Source organism: Sorex araneus, chromosome 2 (assembly GCF_027595985.1).
Source record: "Sorex araneus isolate mSorAra2 chromosome 2, mSorAra2.pri, whole genome shotgun sequence".
NCBI classification, from domain to species: domain Eukaryota; kingdom Metazoa; phylum Chordata; class Mammalia; order Eulipotyphla; family Soricidae; genus Sorex; species Sorex araneus.
The window spans coordinates 69,560,284-69,576,494 of record NC_073303.1 but is presented as its reverse complement, the minus strand read 5'-3'; the positions used below and the strand labels follow the sequence as shown (position 1 = coordinate 69,576,494).

The window sequence follows — 16,211 nt, the reverse complement described above, 5'->3', positions numbered from 1 at the left end:
ACTTTTGGTATTTATAAACAAGGGAATATTATACTGCTGTAAGAAAATATGAGATCATGCAATTCACTGCAACAAGGATAGAAATAAAAGGTATCATGCTTAAAAAATAAGTCAGAGGGAGATGGGAGAATACCAAAGGATCTCACTCATCTGTGGAATATAGAGAAACAAAGCAAGGGACTAGGTAGTATCAAATAAAAATCAACTGTTGAACCTACATTATAGAACTGAGAATACCAGATAAGGGAGGGAACATCTAAGGGGAATGGTCAGGGGGGCTGGAGGCAAGATAAGGACAGTGTAGAGTCTTGATCTCTGATGGCGAGATGAGCAAGCAGGGTACCTATACATTATACATATTAACACTATGATGAACATGTAGCCTAAACTGTAATCATTAAAATATTTAAAGGGGGATTGTTCTAATAAACAGGGTACTAAAATATTTTTAATAGTGTCACATTACTATCTTGCTGAAATCAGGAGGATCTTGGAAAATGTAAGCAGATCACTGTCATTAAAAATGAAGCAATTTTTTCTAGTAAAATTTTACTCTCCCCATGTTCACAGTATGTCAAAAATTCAAGTCTGAAATATATGTGTAATAAGTACAAAATAAAAGTTCGAAGTAGGGGCTGGATCGATAGTACAGCGGGTAGGGTGTTAGCCTTGCATATGGCAAACCTGGGTTCAATTCCCAGCATCCCAAATGATCTCTCTAACACCACCAGAAGTAATTCCTGAGTGCAAAGCCAGGAGTAACCCCTGTGCATAGCTGAGTGTAAACCCCCCCAAAAAAAAATGCCAAAAAAATAAATAAACAAATAGGTTTTTTTTAAAAAGGTCAAAGTAACAAAATAGTGTTCACATGGCATGGTCATAAGCTGCCAATTACGGTCATAAAACTACCAGATTTTTATACTTCTTAGCATAACATGCCACACACAAACAGGACCGCCTACCTATATTATTTCCTAAGTTGTGCATTTGGGTGTGGGGGTTGAAAGGAAGGGTTTTGAGTAGTAGGTCTAGTCACACCTGACAGCTTCAGGGGCTACTCCTGGCTCTAGCTTCAGGGTTCATTCACGGTGGTGCTCAGAGGACATAAGCAATGACAGAAAGTGAACTAAGGTCAACTGCATGCAAGGTAGGCATCTCACCACCTGTTCTATCTCGCCAGCACCCACCCCTTGTTGTGCACAGATGTGGATAAAGACTTACAGATAGTTTGTGATGCCATTTTATTAGAATCTCCTGTCCCCACACCAGGCTGCCTTCACTGGGGCCCCCTCGGAGGGGGGTGGGTTGAGTTTCCCTCCCCACCCCGAGCAAAGCCCCAGCAGCCGAAGCCTCCAGAACCCAGCCACAGCCATGCCCAAGGCCACTCTCGACAAGCTCAGATGAACCTCACGCATGAAGGAACCTACAGGAATCCAGGTATGCGGGACCTGTGGCTGAGATCTCCAAGCCTGCTTGGATTAGGACAGGGCCTCCTCCACCCAGATCCCCAGTTTTACAGTAGTTTGTCAGTCACACCCACAAACTTCCCCCAGCGCCATGTAATCTTATCAATGGACAAGACCCAACAACTATAAAACAAGCTCCTAGAAGAGAGCAACACAGAATCTCCTCCCCCCACACCTGTTTGTCTTCATCTGAGCCCCTCAAAGGGGGGGAGGGTTGAGTTTTCCTCCCTGCCCCAAGCAGAGCCCCAGCAGCCGAAAATCTCCAGAACCCAGCCACAGCCATGCCCAAGGCCCCTCTCCACATGCTCAGACGAGCCTCACACATGAAGGAACTGACAGAGGAACCCAGGTATGTGGGACCCATGGCTGAGATCTTCAAGCCTGCTCAGATCAGGACTGGGCCTCCTCCACCCAGATCCCCCATTTTCCAGTAGCTAGGCAGTCACCCAGAAACTGCCTTCAGCGCTGTGTAATTTCATCAACAGCCAAGATCCAGAGACTATGAAACAAAGCTCCTAGAAGAGAGTGATGCAGTTTTTCCTGGAACACCTGAAAGGGTGATTAGAGGCTGCCCCAAAAGCCTCCATTCCTCTTGAAGAGCCTGGCAAGTTACCGAGGGTATTCCGCCCACACAGCAGAGCCTGGCAAGCTCTGCTTGGCATATTCAATATGCCAAAAGCAGTAACAATAATAGGCTTCATTCCCCTGACCCTGAAAGAGCCTCCAATATGGCAGTGTTGGGAAGGACAAGTGAGGAGAGGCTGATGAAAGCATACAACAGGGACGAATGGAGATGTTACTGGCACCCGCTCGAGCAAATCGATGATCAATGGGACAACAGGTAATACAGGTGAAATTTTAAGTATTCTTTTCTGAATGGTTAAAATATGTCTCAGAGTTCTATCAAACATACTAAAGCATCTAATTTTAATATAAGAACACAACTGTAGCACTGTAGCTCTGTCATTTCATTGTTCATCGATTTGCTCAAGCAGGCACCAGTAACGTCTCCATTGTGAGACTTGTTGATTACTGTTTGAATATGCCATGGGTAGCTTGCCAAGCTCTGCCATGTGGGCGGGATACTCTCAGTAGCTTGCCAGCTTTCCAAGGGGACAAAGGAATCGAACCTGGGACAGCCGCATGCAAGGCAAACGCCCTATCCGTTGTGCTATTGCTCCAGCCCAAGAACACAACATAGAATGTAAACATTTACTAGAAAAACAAGAGCTGGTGACTTTCAGCTAAAAGTCTTTTTTTTTAGCCAGCCCTTCACTCAAGGCCCAGCAGGTGTGAATAAATATCTTTGTGTTTCTAAGAACTTTTGTTCACTTGACCACTGTCCCAGTATTACAATAGAGTTCCATAAAGCATGAATAGATAATTGCAGCTGAGGGAGGATTGTACACCAGGATTAGGGAAGAATCAAAAGTAGAAGGCCTTCTGTAGTTCCAAGTTGGTGGGTTTTGTAATCTCAACAAGATGGCTAAAATTTCACTCCAGTTCATATCATTTCAAGTACAAAGACTTTTATCATTTAAAGTATAACAACTGCCTGGTGTTATTGGGTCTATTTTCCATCTATGGGAAAGAACTCTGGAGTAGCTGAAAGCTATTGTTTTTACACATTTAGAAAAAATAAAGAAAAGGGGAAAATGTGACGAGAGGAATACATAAAATTAGGTACAAATGGGATAAAGAGGGAAAGAGCCAAATGAAGATATTTCTTATCCATAGAGCATAATGGAAAAAATGTACAAGAAACAAAATGTATTAAGAGCTCACTAAGAAGGAGTTGAACTAATGAAATAAATAGATGAAATACTTTTTAAAAATTTTTAAAAGGATTTATTTCCATTCAGAAATAGCTAGACATAAATAGTATGCCTTAATTCACATGACCTATATGCCTGGCTTAACTAAAGACAGTTTTAATAAGGTGTCATCGGGGCTGGAGTGATAGCACAGTGGGTAGGGCATTTGCCTTGCACGCACCTGACCCAGATTCAATTCCCAGAATCCCATATGGTCTCCTGAGCACGGCCAGAAGTAATTCCTGAGTTCATGAGCCAGGAGTAACCCCTATGCATCGCCAGATGTGACCCAAAAAATAAAAATGAAAAAGAAGGTATCATAAAGCTGAGTTGCCACATTAAAAAAAAATTTTTTTCAAATTTATGGGTGGGGAATTGGTTTTTTGGGTTTTTTTTAATATTTTTTAAAGTATACCTCTTTTTTACAAGAAGCACTGACATTGGTCACCTGAAAAAAAAGGCAACGTTTCATGAAGATAATGCAGACAAATAGAAATGCCCCCCAAATGATCAGTCTTCTACTATCCCCAAAAGTCTGACCACCAGACTCTACAGGACAAAGTAGAACATAGTGACGGAAGTGGACAGCAGAAACTGCTGATTTCCTTCCCTGCTTTCTGCCCTCTCTAGCACAACTCAATGTTCTTTTTCCATGCATTCGTCTGCTCTCTCTTAGCTGGCTTCTGCTTGTTCACAGTTTCTAGATGATTTTCTCCTCGAATTTCACACTATTGTCTTTCATACGTCAAGCCCCAGTATAAAACTACTACCAAATTACCAATTTTCTGTCTACAAAATCATCAAACTTCCATTGTTTCGCATTTACCACCAGGGAGCCCCATAAGGTTCTGGCCAGATAATCAACTTATTACCTACCATTAAATCACCTCTGTTGGTCAAATCACTGTGGATGAGAGCAATGCTACATACATAACAGAGTGTATTAGCCCTATGGATGATCAACTCTCTGAACAGTATTTTGGATAAGACTTGGCCTGCCTAGTGGAATAAATGCTGCCCAGTATATCTTTTATCGCACAATTTCACAACCTGTTCTTTTCTGGGATTCATAAAACTTCAATTTGCTTTTAGGCACATTTCTAGACATATTTTATTGTTCTTGCTTTTTGGGTCACACCTGGCAATGCACAGGGCTTACTCCTGGCTCTGCACTCAGGAATTACTCCTGGCAGTGCTCAGGGGACCATATGGAAGACTGGGAATTGAACCCAGGTTGGTTGCGTGCAAAGCAAATACCCTTACCCGCTCTGCTATCACTCTAGCCCCAAAAGCTTCTGTCCCTCTCCAAGAGTCTGGCAAGCTACCGAGAGTATCCCGGCCCCATGGCAGAGCCTGGCGAGTTACCTGTGGCATACACGATATGCCAAAAAACAGCAACAACAATGGTCCTCATTCCCCTGACCCTGAATGAGCCCCCAATACACCATAAGGCTACACTAGCACTCAAAAGGGACAAATGTAGATGTTACTGGCGCCCGCTCGAGCAAATCAATGAACAATGGCATGACAGTGATACAGTGATTTTTTTGTTTTAATATAATAACAAATTTGATGAGCTTTCATATTGTGTACTATACTAGATATTGGGCAGCGAGGGATGGGAAATAGTTAACGAGATTCAAGGTATTTTTTTGTTTTTTTTTTGTTTTGCTTTTTGGGTCACACCCGGTGATGCACAGGGGTTACTCCTGGCTTTGCACTCAGGAATTACTCCTGGCAGTGCTCGGGGACCATATGGGATGCTGGAAATCAAACCTAGGCCGGCTGCGTGAAAGGCAAATGCCTTACCCTCTGTGCTATAGCTCCAGCCTCCTCTAGTTTTTTAAAAAACAAGAAAAGGACCAAAGGTAGATGACAGTATCAGTGATTGGGAACGTGGTCACATGTTGAAGTCCGACAGACTGGGGTCAAATTCTGGCTTCCAGATCTCTTAGTTGCAGATTTGGGACTAAAGTTGCTAAAGTTTCTGAACTTCATTATCATTTCTCTTTATTTGTTTTGTTTTGGGGGCCACACCTACCTGTGCTCAGGGCTTACTCTTTGCTGAGGGGCTCAGAGATCACTGCTAGCAAGGCTTGGGAGACCCTGAGGCCTGCCAGGGACCAAATCCAGGTTGGCTGCATGCAAGGGAAACTCCTTACTCACTGTGCTCTGACTCCAGCCCCACTTCATTGTCATTTCTGTCAAGCACATAAAACAAGAGGCCTACTAGAGGGATCCGCAAGATCGCTTTTCAATCAGTGCTGGTGATGACGTGGTGAGGGGATGAAGCTCCATGTGCTGTTAGTGGGAATGTCTGGTCCAGACCCTAATTAAAATGCAGGCTTTCAAATGACTGAGCAATTCTACTTCATTACATCACCTCAGCGGCCCAAAAGAACTATTCCAAAAAGACACAGCATTCTAACTGTTACTGCAACATTAGTCATAGTAGCCAAAATCTGTGTGGTGGGGGAGTTCCCAAAGGAAGATGAGCACTGTAGCACTGTAGCACTGTTATCCCTTTGTTTATCGATTTGCTCGAGTGGGCACCAGTAATGTCTCCATTGTGAGACTTGTTACCGTTTTTGGCATATTGAATACACCACGGGTAGCTTGCCAGGCTCTGCTGTGCGGGAAAGATATTCTCGGTAGCTTGCCGGGCTCTCCAAGAGAGATGAAGGAATCGAACCCCGGCCAGCCGCGTGCAAGGTAATGCCCTACCCGCTATGCTATCATTCCACTCCCCAAAAGAAGATGCACAGGTAAATAAATTAAATATACATATAATAGAACACTACTCAGCTATAAGAAAAGATAAAGTCATGTAATTGTCTGCAGTATGAATGGAACTAGACGGTATCATGCTGAGTGAGATTAATTAGAGAGAAAGAACAAATACAAAATGATAGTGGAATATAAAGTAACATAGAAGGGAATAACAATTGTATAATGGTCATAGATCCTGGAATTGAACTATGCAACAGAGTTTGCCAAGAGTGAGGTTGAGAGAGTGAGTAGGAACCCTGACACAAGGACGAAGACAACTGATGGTGGGTGTGATATTGGAACGTTGTATGGCTGTTATTAACTTTTATTTATTGTTGTTTTGCTTTATGTGGAGCCATACCTGGCAAATACTACTGGCTTTGTGTTCAGAGATCACTCCTCGTGGTGCCTGGTAGACCATAGGCAGTTCTGAGATTCAAACTGAGTTAGCTGCTAGCAAGGCAAGTGATTAAATGCCAGTGCTATCCCTCTGGTCCTGGGAATTCTATTATTGACAATATGTTAATCACAATGCCTAAATGCAATTTTAAAGACAAAGATCACTGTATCACTGTTATCCCATTCTTCGATTTACTTGAGCAGGCACCAGTAATGTCTCTATTCCTTCCAGCCCTGAGATTTTAGCAGCCCCTCCTTACTCGTCTTTCCCAACGATTGGAGGCTCTTTCAGGGCCAGGGGAATGAGACCTATCATTACTGTTTTTGGCATATCAGATATTCCACAGTTAGCTTGCCAGGCTTTGCCCGTGTGGGTGGGATACTCTTGTTAGCTTGCTGGGCTCTCGGAGAGGCATATATATTTTATATATGTATCACTTGTATCACTGTTGATCTTCGATTAACTCGAGTGGAAAGTAACGTCTCCATTCACCCCTGTTGCATGCTAGTGTAGCCCAATGGTATCTGTTCGCTCCAGGAGCATGAAAAGCCTAAAACCATTCATTCAGAGTTTTGACAAAGAAATCTGAACATCTCATAGGTGGGCAGCCATGCAGTTTTTGACGTCCCGTGGAATCCAGTCAGTAACAGCTTTAGTCCAGTGGTTGTCTAAAAATCACATTACGTGTCTGGTCCATCTGATTTCTGGTGCCTTGGCAAACGAGACAGCGTCCCTGACTCTTGATCATCGACAGAGGTCAGAACTCAGATTCCTTCTCTCTCTTAAGTGAAATGTGATATTCCAAGCATAGCTCTTTCTATTCCTCTTTGGGATACCCGAATAGTGTTCTCGTTCTGTTTTGGTAGGACCCAGGTATCCGAGACATAATATATATATTTGATTTTTTATACATTTTATATATTTTTATATATTTATATATTATTTATAGCTTTATATTATATATAAATTATATATATAAAGACAAAGATATATTTTTAAATGTATAAATAAACACAATATATGATATCTGATTGTTATGTTGTGGAGCGACCAGATATTATTGGGCTACACTAGCATGTGACAGGGACAAATGGAGACGTTCCTGGCACTTGCTCGAGCAAATCCAAGATCAATGGGATGAAAAGTGAAAAATTGATACATAAACATACACACACACACACACACACACACACACGGGTACATATTCACAAACATGACTTGGCACTTGCCATTGTGGGAAGGTGATGTGTTGGAATATCATATGAACCCAGAATTTTTTTTCATTCTATTTTATAATAAATAAGAAAGTCTTAGCTGTGGGTCATGTCCAGAGGCATAGTGCGAAATGTCTCAAAAAACTCAAAAACTCACTCTTTTATTTTAGACAATAGTTCTGCGATGTGTTATCTACAGCCGATACCCACTGAACTCCAATCAATGAGTGAAGTTACAGTCAAGCTAACACCTCTTCATAGCATGAAGCCTATTCAAGAGGTGACTTGATAATCTCTTCTACAATAATTATAGGGTCACTCAGAACAAATTCTTCGAACTGTACTTGGACCTGTGACAGAAAAGGCAGTACTAAGTATTTCATTTTTCCCTCTATATTTTCTGGCCCTTTTGGAGTCAGGTTAAACATATGTTATAGTTTGAAAGAATTAAACTTGAGCAAAAATGACATCTTCCATTTATAGGCTGAAATAGCAAAAAAGTTCGTGTATTTTTTTCCTGCCTTGGTGACTGGCAATAATCCAATGGGAATAAATCTTTTTGGGGCTAAGCCACAGCAATTTCATGTTTAATTTGTTACCCAAGGAATAATCTTGCTTCTGCTGACGATTACAGAGCAGCATTGAGCACTATAAAAAATTACTCAACTGATCCAAATAAAGATTTTCTTTGAATTCCAGAAAAGAAGAGATTATAAATCTTTTTGTCACCTCACCCAAGAATACCAATCTCAATTCCGTATCTAACTCTTCAGTTCCAGAAGGTACCAAAATTGGAGCTGACAGGACAATATAACAAGGTCAGAAGGAAGACAGAAGACTGTCCCAGCTTCCACCGAACATCAAGGTTGCTAACCAACAAAAATGATATTATTACAAGTCCTTGAAGTCAAAGTAATGGTCCACTACTAAGTCTACTTGGGATAGTTTCTTTTTGTTTATTCTCCCCTCTATTTAGGTACCATGGTTACAGTACTCTTAATATGGGTGTTTTTGGTGGTCAGAGTTACCACCTCATTCCATCCAGTCCACCTCTTCCTCGACTCCACATATTCATACCTCCCACAGTTTGTAATCTCAGTTTGGCAATCCAAGGCCAGGAGTTTATCATAATTAGGTATGATACTTTCACTTCTTTTGTTTCTGTTTCTTTCATAGTTGCCTTCAAAATTTGTTTTCCTTTTTCTGATTTATTTGACTTAGCAGGATACCCCACATTTCATCTAACTTACAGCAAACTGCAAGATTTCATCTTTTTTATTCCACTGGAATAGTACACAATGAAATAGCATTCTGTTGTGTATATATTTCAGTCACTTTTGTCTTCAGAAGTCCCATAACAGCTAAAAATTATAGAACTGTCACAATTCTAATCTCTTTATAAATAAAATTACATTTAATGTTCATAAAATTCCTGTATGATTTTTCAAGATTACGATGCCCAGACATTGTTCTGGTTTGAGGAAGATAAACTGGTCCCCAGTGAAGTCAGAATCTTATTATTTAATATCCTGACCATGAACAGATTCCTGAATGTGACTGGGATAATTTAGTAACATTGACATACTCAGTGCAGAACCTCAGTTACAGTAAACACCTAACAAATGCTTCTTGTGATCTTGATTATATAAGAATGGAACCAGTCATCCTTGAATTCCCCAGAGAGATATTAGTATTATTCTGCTACTTGGACCCTATAGTCTGTGCTCAACTAAATTTAATAAATATTATTCCAAAGGTAAGAACAAAGCCTCCAGTCAGGTTGGAGGAAAAATCATCCAAGTATGACTAAAAGTGCCCATAAATTTGTGCTATGTTCTATTTAGGCAATTGTTGGCTAACGTGCTTTTGTGTTCCCATCACTAACACAAATAATCAGCATTCATAATTGCTATACTGAGGCTGTTGTTATCTAACAGACTAGCTAGCCATATGGATGTGAGAAGTGTTTCCTACAGAGGACTTCCTGGTGTCCTGGGTAATGAACAACTGACCTTAATTCAATAGGGATGACACAAAAAGTTAGCTTATATTTATTTCACTCTATAACTGGAACATGCATATCAAATATGCCACAGGGAGCTTGCCAAGCTCTTCCGTGTAGGCGGGATGCTCTCAGAAGCTTGCCGGGAAATATGTATTTCCCTTTATGATGATGCATCACAGCCGCGTGGTCCAGGAATATGTTCATCCCTGCGTGAGGCTTGGCCTGTGATTGTGGAAAGTGACCTGGAGCATGATGGTGATGGGGTAGTGGAGGTTGGCTGCCGGGGCTGGGTCCCTTGGGCTTGGGAGGGCTCTTACCTGCTCACCAGTGGAGCACCCTTGGTCCAGAGTACAGTGGATTGGTTATGGAGGCCTCATTTTATGCTCCCTTCCAGGAGAAGCAGCCGTGAGCTCTGGAGGGTGGCCCATCGTCCATCAATTTTAATCTTTTCTACTGTTGATGGATGGAGTGATCGTCCACCAAAAGATTAAGATTAAAATTACGGAATGACAGTGACAGAACTGGAACATGCAAGTTGTCAATCTTACAATATAAATGAAGTTGGGAAGGAAGATCAAGCCACACATGTCTATTTAGCGTGATTTTTATAACTTAGATGTGTCTTATAAACCACAGCAAATAAATACACAAATTCAATTCTGGATATGGGATTACTTAAAAGAGCATGTCTGGATGTACCACAGATTATCCTGTGCTATTTTAGAAATATGTTAGAAATATTTCACAGACAATTATTTTTGATACTTTTAATATCAAAAATTATTTTTGATACCTTTAATTTTTTTGATAAAAAGTTCACATATACTTTTTAGTATTACTTACAGAGGTAGAATTAATATCTAACTGTAACACAAGAAACTAGTCCAAGTTCTAAAATAATAACTGGCAAGACTTGGGCGGAGCGATAGTACTAAGGTGACCTAGGTTCGATTTTCAGCATCCCATATGGAGCACTGAGCACCACCAGGAGTAAATCCTGAGTGCAGAGTCAGGAGTAACCCTTCAGCATCGCCAGGTGTGACCCAAAAAGCAGAAAAATAAAATAAATTAAATTAAATAACTGACAAGACTTATATATTTGTCCATCCGGCCATTCTGTTACAATTTAAATAGATTATTGACTTTCAATATAAGAATCTCACAAACTATATGTTATGCATAAATCCCCTCCTTATAAGTAAAAAAATATATCTTAGTTTTCAAGTGTAAAATCTATAGCTTTAGTTTTTCATTTCAAAAGAAAGGAAAGAAAGGCAGGTTATGGTGGCAAGAGGGGAGGTTTCTGGGCTACATCCAGGGGTGCCCAGGATAGCACCTGATAATAATGGTGGTTGTTCCCAGCAGTGCTCATGGGACAGTGCTGTGCCAGGCATGGAACCCCAGCATCCTGCAACCTACCCCTACCCCGCTGAACTCTCGCTGGTCCCTTTATTTACTTTTTTTTTTAATTTTTTTTGTTTTTTTGTAGTGAGTCACAGTGAGGGTACAGTTACAGATTCACACCTTTTCGTGCTTATTTTTCCCTCATGCAGTATTCAGGAGCCCATCCCTCCACCAGTTTCCATTCTCCACTACCAATGAACCCAGTATCCCTCCCACCCCCCGATCCCATCCCCCCCCCCGCTCCACCCCACCTCTGTGGCGGGGCATTCCAGTTTGTTCTCTCTCTCTCCTTTTGTGTGTTGTGGTTTGCAGTAGGGGCACTGAGTGGCCATCGTGTTCAGTCTCTAATCTACTTTCAACACGCATCTCCCTCCCTGCACAGGCTCTCCAATCACATTTTACTTGGTGTTCCCGTCTCTATCTGGGATGACTTTCCCTCAACATGTGAGGCCAGCTTCCAAGCGATGGAGCCAACCTTCTGATATTATATACTACTATTCTTGGGTATTAGTCTCCTACTCTGTTGTTTTATATTCCACAGATGAGTGCAATCTTTCTATGCCTGTCCCTCTCTTTTCTGGCTCATTTCACTTAGCATGATACTGTCCATGTTAATCCACTTATAAGCAAAGTTCATGACTTCATCTTTTCTAACAGCTGCATAGTATTCCATTATATAGATGTACCAAAGTTTCTTTAACCAGTCATCTGTTCTCGAGCACTCGGGTTTTTCCAGATTCTGGCTATTGTAAACAGTGCCGCAACGAACATATAAGTGCAGATGTCATTTCGACTATATTTTTTTGTTTCTCCGGGATATATTCCCAGAAGTGGTATCGCTGGATCAAATGGAAGCTCAATTTGTAATTTTTTTGAGAATCATCCATATTGTTTTCCAAAGAGGCTAGGTCCCTTTATTTACTTATTTTTTTTTTTTGAGGGGAAGGGGATAACACTAGATCGTGGTTTGGGTGCTACTCTCAACTCTGTGCTCAAGGTTGTGGCAATGATTTTAATGCATTTTATCCTTGATTTTATCTTAAACCTTTCTTTATTGTAATTTACATGTTTCTTTATTTCCTTACAATTAATTTCCCAGGGCCTCTCAACTGATCATTGGCCAACTGGTGGTTCAGTGCAAGGGCCCAAGGATGCCATGTTGCAGTATGTATAAGAGATGCTGGGGTCCTCCAGGCAGAATCCAGGGATGCATGTGGTGCCGTGAATCAAATGCAGGTATCTTCCCTAGTAGCATGGAAGGCAAAGTGAGGTTCTTGTCTTACATGTCACTGACCCAGTTTGATCCCCCAGTAATCCATGCAGTCCCCCACGCACCATCAGGAATAATCCCTAAACACAGAGCCAGGCCTAAGCCCTGAGCCCTGTTAGGTGTGGCCCCAAAACCTAATAAAGACAATTTTTTTAATCATTGATTGAAATAAAGGAGAGTTAGAACCCAGGTTACTACCCAATTAAGCTCCAATGAGTAAATTTATACTGATTTTACTCTATGAACTAGATAACTAGTAGAAAACAGTTGATTATAAGAGTTTGTCTTTATAGTAGTAATAAAACTAAAAATTTTAAAGAAACATGTTTAAGTATGATTTTATAAAGATCAAGATATTAAGGCATTTATACAATGATCATTGACTACCAATATTCTAAGAGAGAACCAGGGAGTATGTGTGTCCACAAGTACACAGTATGGTCTATAATGAGACTTGCTAAGGGATTTAAACCTGAAACTGACCTAATTTCTAGATCTAACTATCCCTGTACTGCAAAGCAGGGGACAGAGGAAAGAGCAATAGCACAGACATGTGATTAGCAAACACCAGACTTCTAAACATTCTAAGAAACAAATAAATTAATTCCTTCCAAAAAAAAGAAAACAAGCAGAAAAGGAAAGATGGAGAGCCAAAGTGACAAAGTGATAGGACAACAGGTAGGGCATTTGTTTTCTACACATCTTATCTGGGTTCAATACATGGCACCCCAGATGGCCTCAGAGCCTGCCAGGAGTGATCCCTGAGTCAGAGCAAGAGTAAGTCATAAGCACCTCTGGTTATGGCAGAAAGAGAGAAAAAGAAAGAAAAAGAAAAGAAAAAGAAAGAGAGAAAGAAAGAAAGAAAGAAAGAAAGAAAGAAAGAAAGAAAGAAAGAAAGAAAGAAAGAAAGAAAGAAAGAAAGAAAGAAAGAAAGAAAGAAAGAAAGAAAGAAAGAAAGAAAGAAAGAGAGAAAGAGAGAAAGAAAGAAAGAGAGAAAGGAAGAAAGAGAAAGGAAGGAAGGAAGGAAGGAAGGAAGGAAGGAAGGAAGGAAGGAAGGAAGGAAGGAAGGAAGGAAGGAAGGAAGGAAGGAAGAGAACCAAAAAGATTACAACTAAGAATTTCTGTAGCTTATCTCAAGCTGGAAACATTATGCTCATTTCTCAGAAAAGAGCAGCATACTGGCAGTGTTCAGGAATCACATCTGGCAGTGCTTGGGCAGCCACGAGGTGTCAGAGGCCAAACCCAGGGTTTCTGTATGCAAAGCAGGAACCCCAACCCTTTGAACTACATCCCCAGCTCCTGCTATCTGTTCTCAGCAGTTAAAGTAGAAAACCTGATAGCATCTGATTCATCGTCACACGGAAAGAATTTTTTCCACTGCGGAAGGAAGCCATACCTACAGTACAGGCTAAATGATGTCAATAACTATTTCCCAAAGAGCTTAAATGTGTCCCAGAAAGCTCAAGAGCATTTATAGACAAATAAATTCCAGCACACATGGTAAAATTCTGGTTCATTAAAAGATAGATTGCATTTGGGGTGTGATGTGGGAATGATGTGCACGAGAAATCATTATTAGCAAAGATTATTCTAAGAGCCAGCTTGTGGGAGGGAAATTAACGCTGGCTCCGAGCAGCAGCCACTCTGCGGCTGTCCAGGGCAAGATGTTTCCCTGGTCGGTATTGCTCCCACCAATCTACACCGACGGGGAGTATTTTTGCCAGCCTCTTCAAGGGCCTTTTTGGCAAGAAGGAAATGCGCATGCTCGTGCTTATTTGTCAAATCGCATTACTAGTTTTCTAATCGGGATTCTGTGTAAGTTTTAAGAGAGGATTACCCTACTAATATGCCACAATGTGCATGACTTACAACAGAATTTATATCAGAACCCCAAAGTTAAGACATTAACAGGGCTATGCTCCCTCTGCACCTCTATTGAAGGATTCCTTTCACCTCCTTCAGTTTCTGAAAGTGCCGGATATTTTTTCGAGTGTGCAGAATAACTTTGAGGTGCCTCTGTCTTCCCCAGCTAAGCCCAAAGACCCCTCATGCTATTCCTTTATGACCACACAAATGTCTCTTACCCATCCAGTGCTTAGCCACTGAAAACCACTCATCCGTCCTCTCTCTCTTAAAGTGTTGCTTTATTTTGATGATATTTTAAGCATTCAGCACTTTAGAACCTTTCCCAGTGATTGCTGGAGAAACCTTAGCTTCTGAGAATCCTGATTATTCTTCACTTTCTTATATAGAACAATGTTTTTGATGTTCTGGCTTTTCTGAAGATTTTTTTTCCTTACCATGGTTTAAAGCAATGTTATCATGACCATGACACCCTTTGATATAATTTTCTGTTTGTTTTTGGTTGTTTGTTTCAGGGCCACACCCAGTGATATCAGGAGTTTATCTTGGCTCTGCATTCAGGAATCATTCCTGGCAGTGTATGGGGATGTCAGGGATCAAACCTGGGTCAGCCACGTGGAAGGTAAATGCCTTACCCACTGTGTTATTGCTCTGTCCCCACTTTGATGTAATTTTTATCATATAGTTACAATCGTGGCCTGATATATTTTTAACAAATTACAAAAAGATCATCTGCCTGGATGCCGCAGGGCAGACCACGATGGTGGTCTGTACAAGCCGGAGCTGGGTGAGGCTCTGGCCGCCTTTCCTAGGACAGGTTTCGACGTGGAGCTGTGCCATACAGGACCAATGTGGGCGGCTGGCACGTCGGTGGCCAGGACAAGACCCAGCCTCTGCAGCACCCCTACTTCAAGAACACACAAGCTCTGGTCTTTGCGGTGGGCAGTAGTGACCTAGAGCGCGCCAAGGAGGCGCGTGAAGACCCCGTGGGAATGTGGGCTGAAGACGAGCCCAGGGTTGCAGCCCGGCTCAGGTTTGCACCTAACGAGCAGCAGCTCCCGGAGGCCACCAACGCGGCTGAGATCGTGGACCAGCGTGGGCCCGCAGCACGCCCTGCGCCCCGGGAGCTGGTGCATTCAGGCCTCCTGTGCCACCAGCACGGGTGGCCGCTGGGAGGGCCTGGGCTGGCTGTCCAGTCAGCTCCGGAGCCAGAAGGGAGCCAGCACTCCGCCCTTTCCCTCCCCCACCCACTCGCTTTTCCTCTGCTGTGGTCGGCAGGCGCGCGCCCTGCGCTGTGAGTGCCAGAAGCGGGCTCCGTGGTTGGTCACGGTGCGCTTCACCGCGCTGTAAATGTGCACAGCCGCCTGCAACCGGGTTTGTATTTAATGCGAATCATTTCTGTTTCCAGTGAGGCGGTTTCTGGTACTCCTATGTGACATTCCTCAGCCTTTTTTTTTTTTCTTTTGTAAAAAACTGTTGTTGTGCCTGAATTTCAAATCTGCAAAATCCGCAGGCCGGGAGAGACCAAGTCCACACACGACAATGCAAAAGCAAAGGAACTTTATTACTAACTCCAGCCGTTGCTAGCTCATGCCAGGGTCCAGGTCTCATCCAACACAGTAGAGTCTTGACAAAGACCCCGACTCCAAATCACATGCAGTTTATACAGGGTTGAGGTGAAGAGTGGTTTGTATCCTGGTCTATTTTTAGCATTGGCCTTATTATAACAGGGGTCAGCAAGTAGACAATGGTTATAACCGTTTCTAAGGAGAGGACAGTGGCCCCTCATGACCGGTCAGACCCAACTGCCCAATTCCTTATCTCAGCAAATTGCTCAACTGGGAGTTTACCAGAAACCGCAAGTCCTGCTTTGGGGAGACAGAAACTGAGGCCGAGTTAGGACTTAAGGTTGGCTGCAGCGTGTCATGGCATCAGTGTGGCCCTCGCACTGTTGTTAAGGGGAGTTTAGGCTCCCGCCAGCCCCAGGAGTTTCTGTGCCAGGCAGG

The 16,211-nt window shown here is 42.3% G+C and overlaps 1 pseudogene; it reads left to right on the top strand.

The window, feature by feature from the left end:
- Positions 1 to 15,555, top strand: part of LOC129401681 (ADP-ribosylation factor 1-like) — a 38,261-nt pseudogene extending 22,706 nt beyond the window's left edge.
- Positions 15,556 to 16,211: the final 656 nt, after the last annotated feature.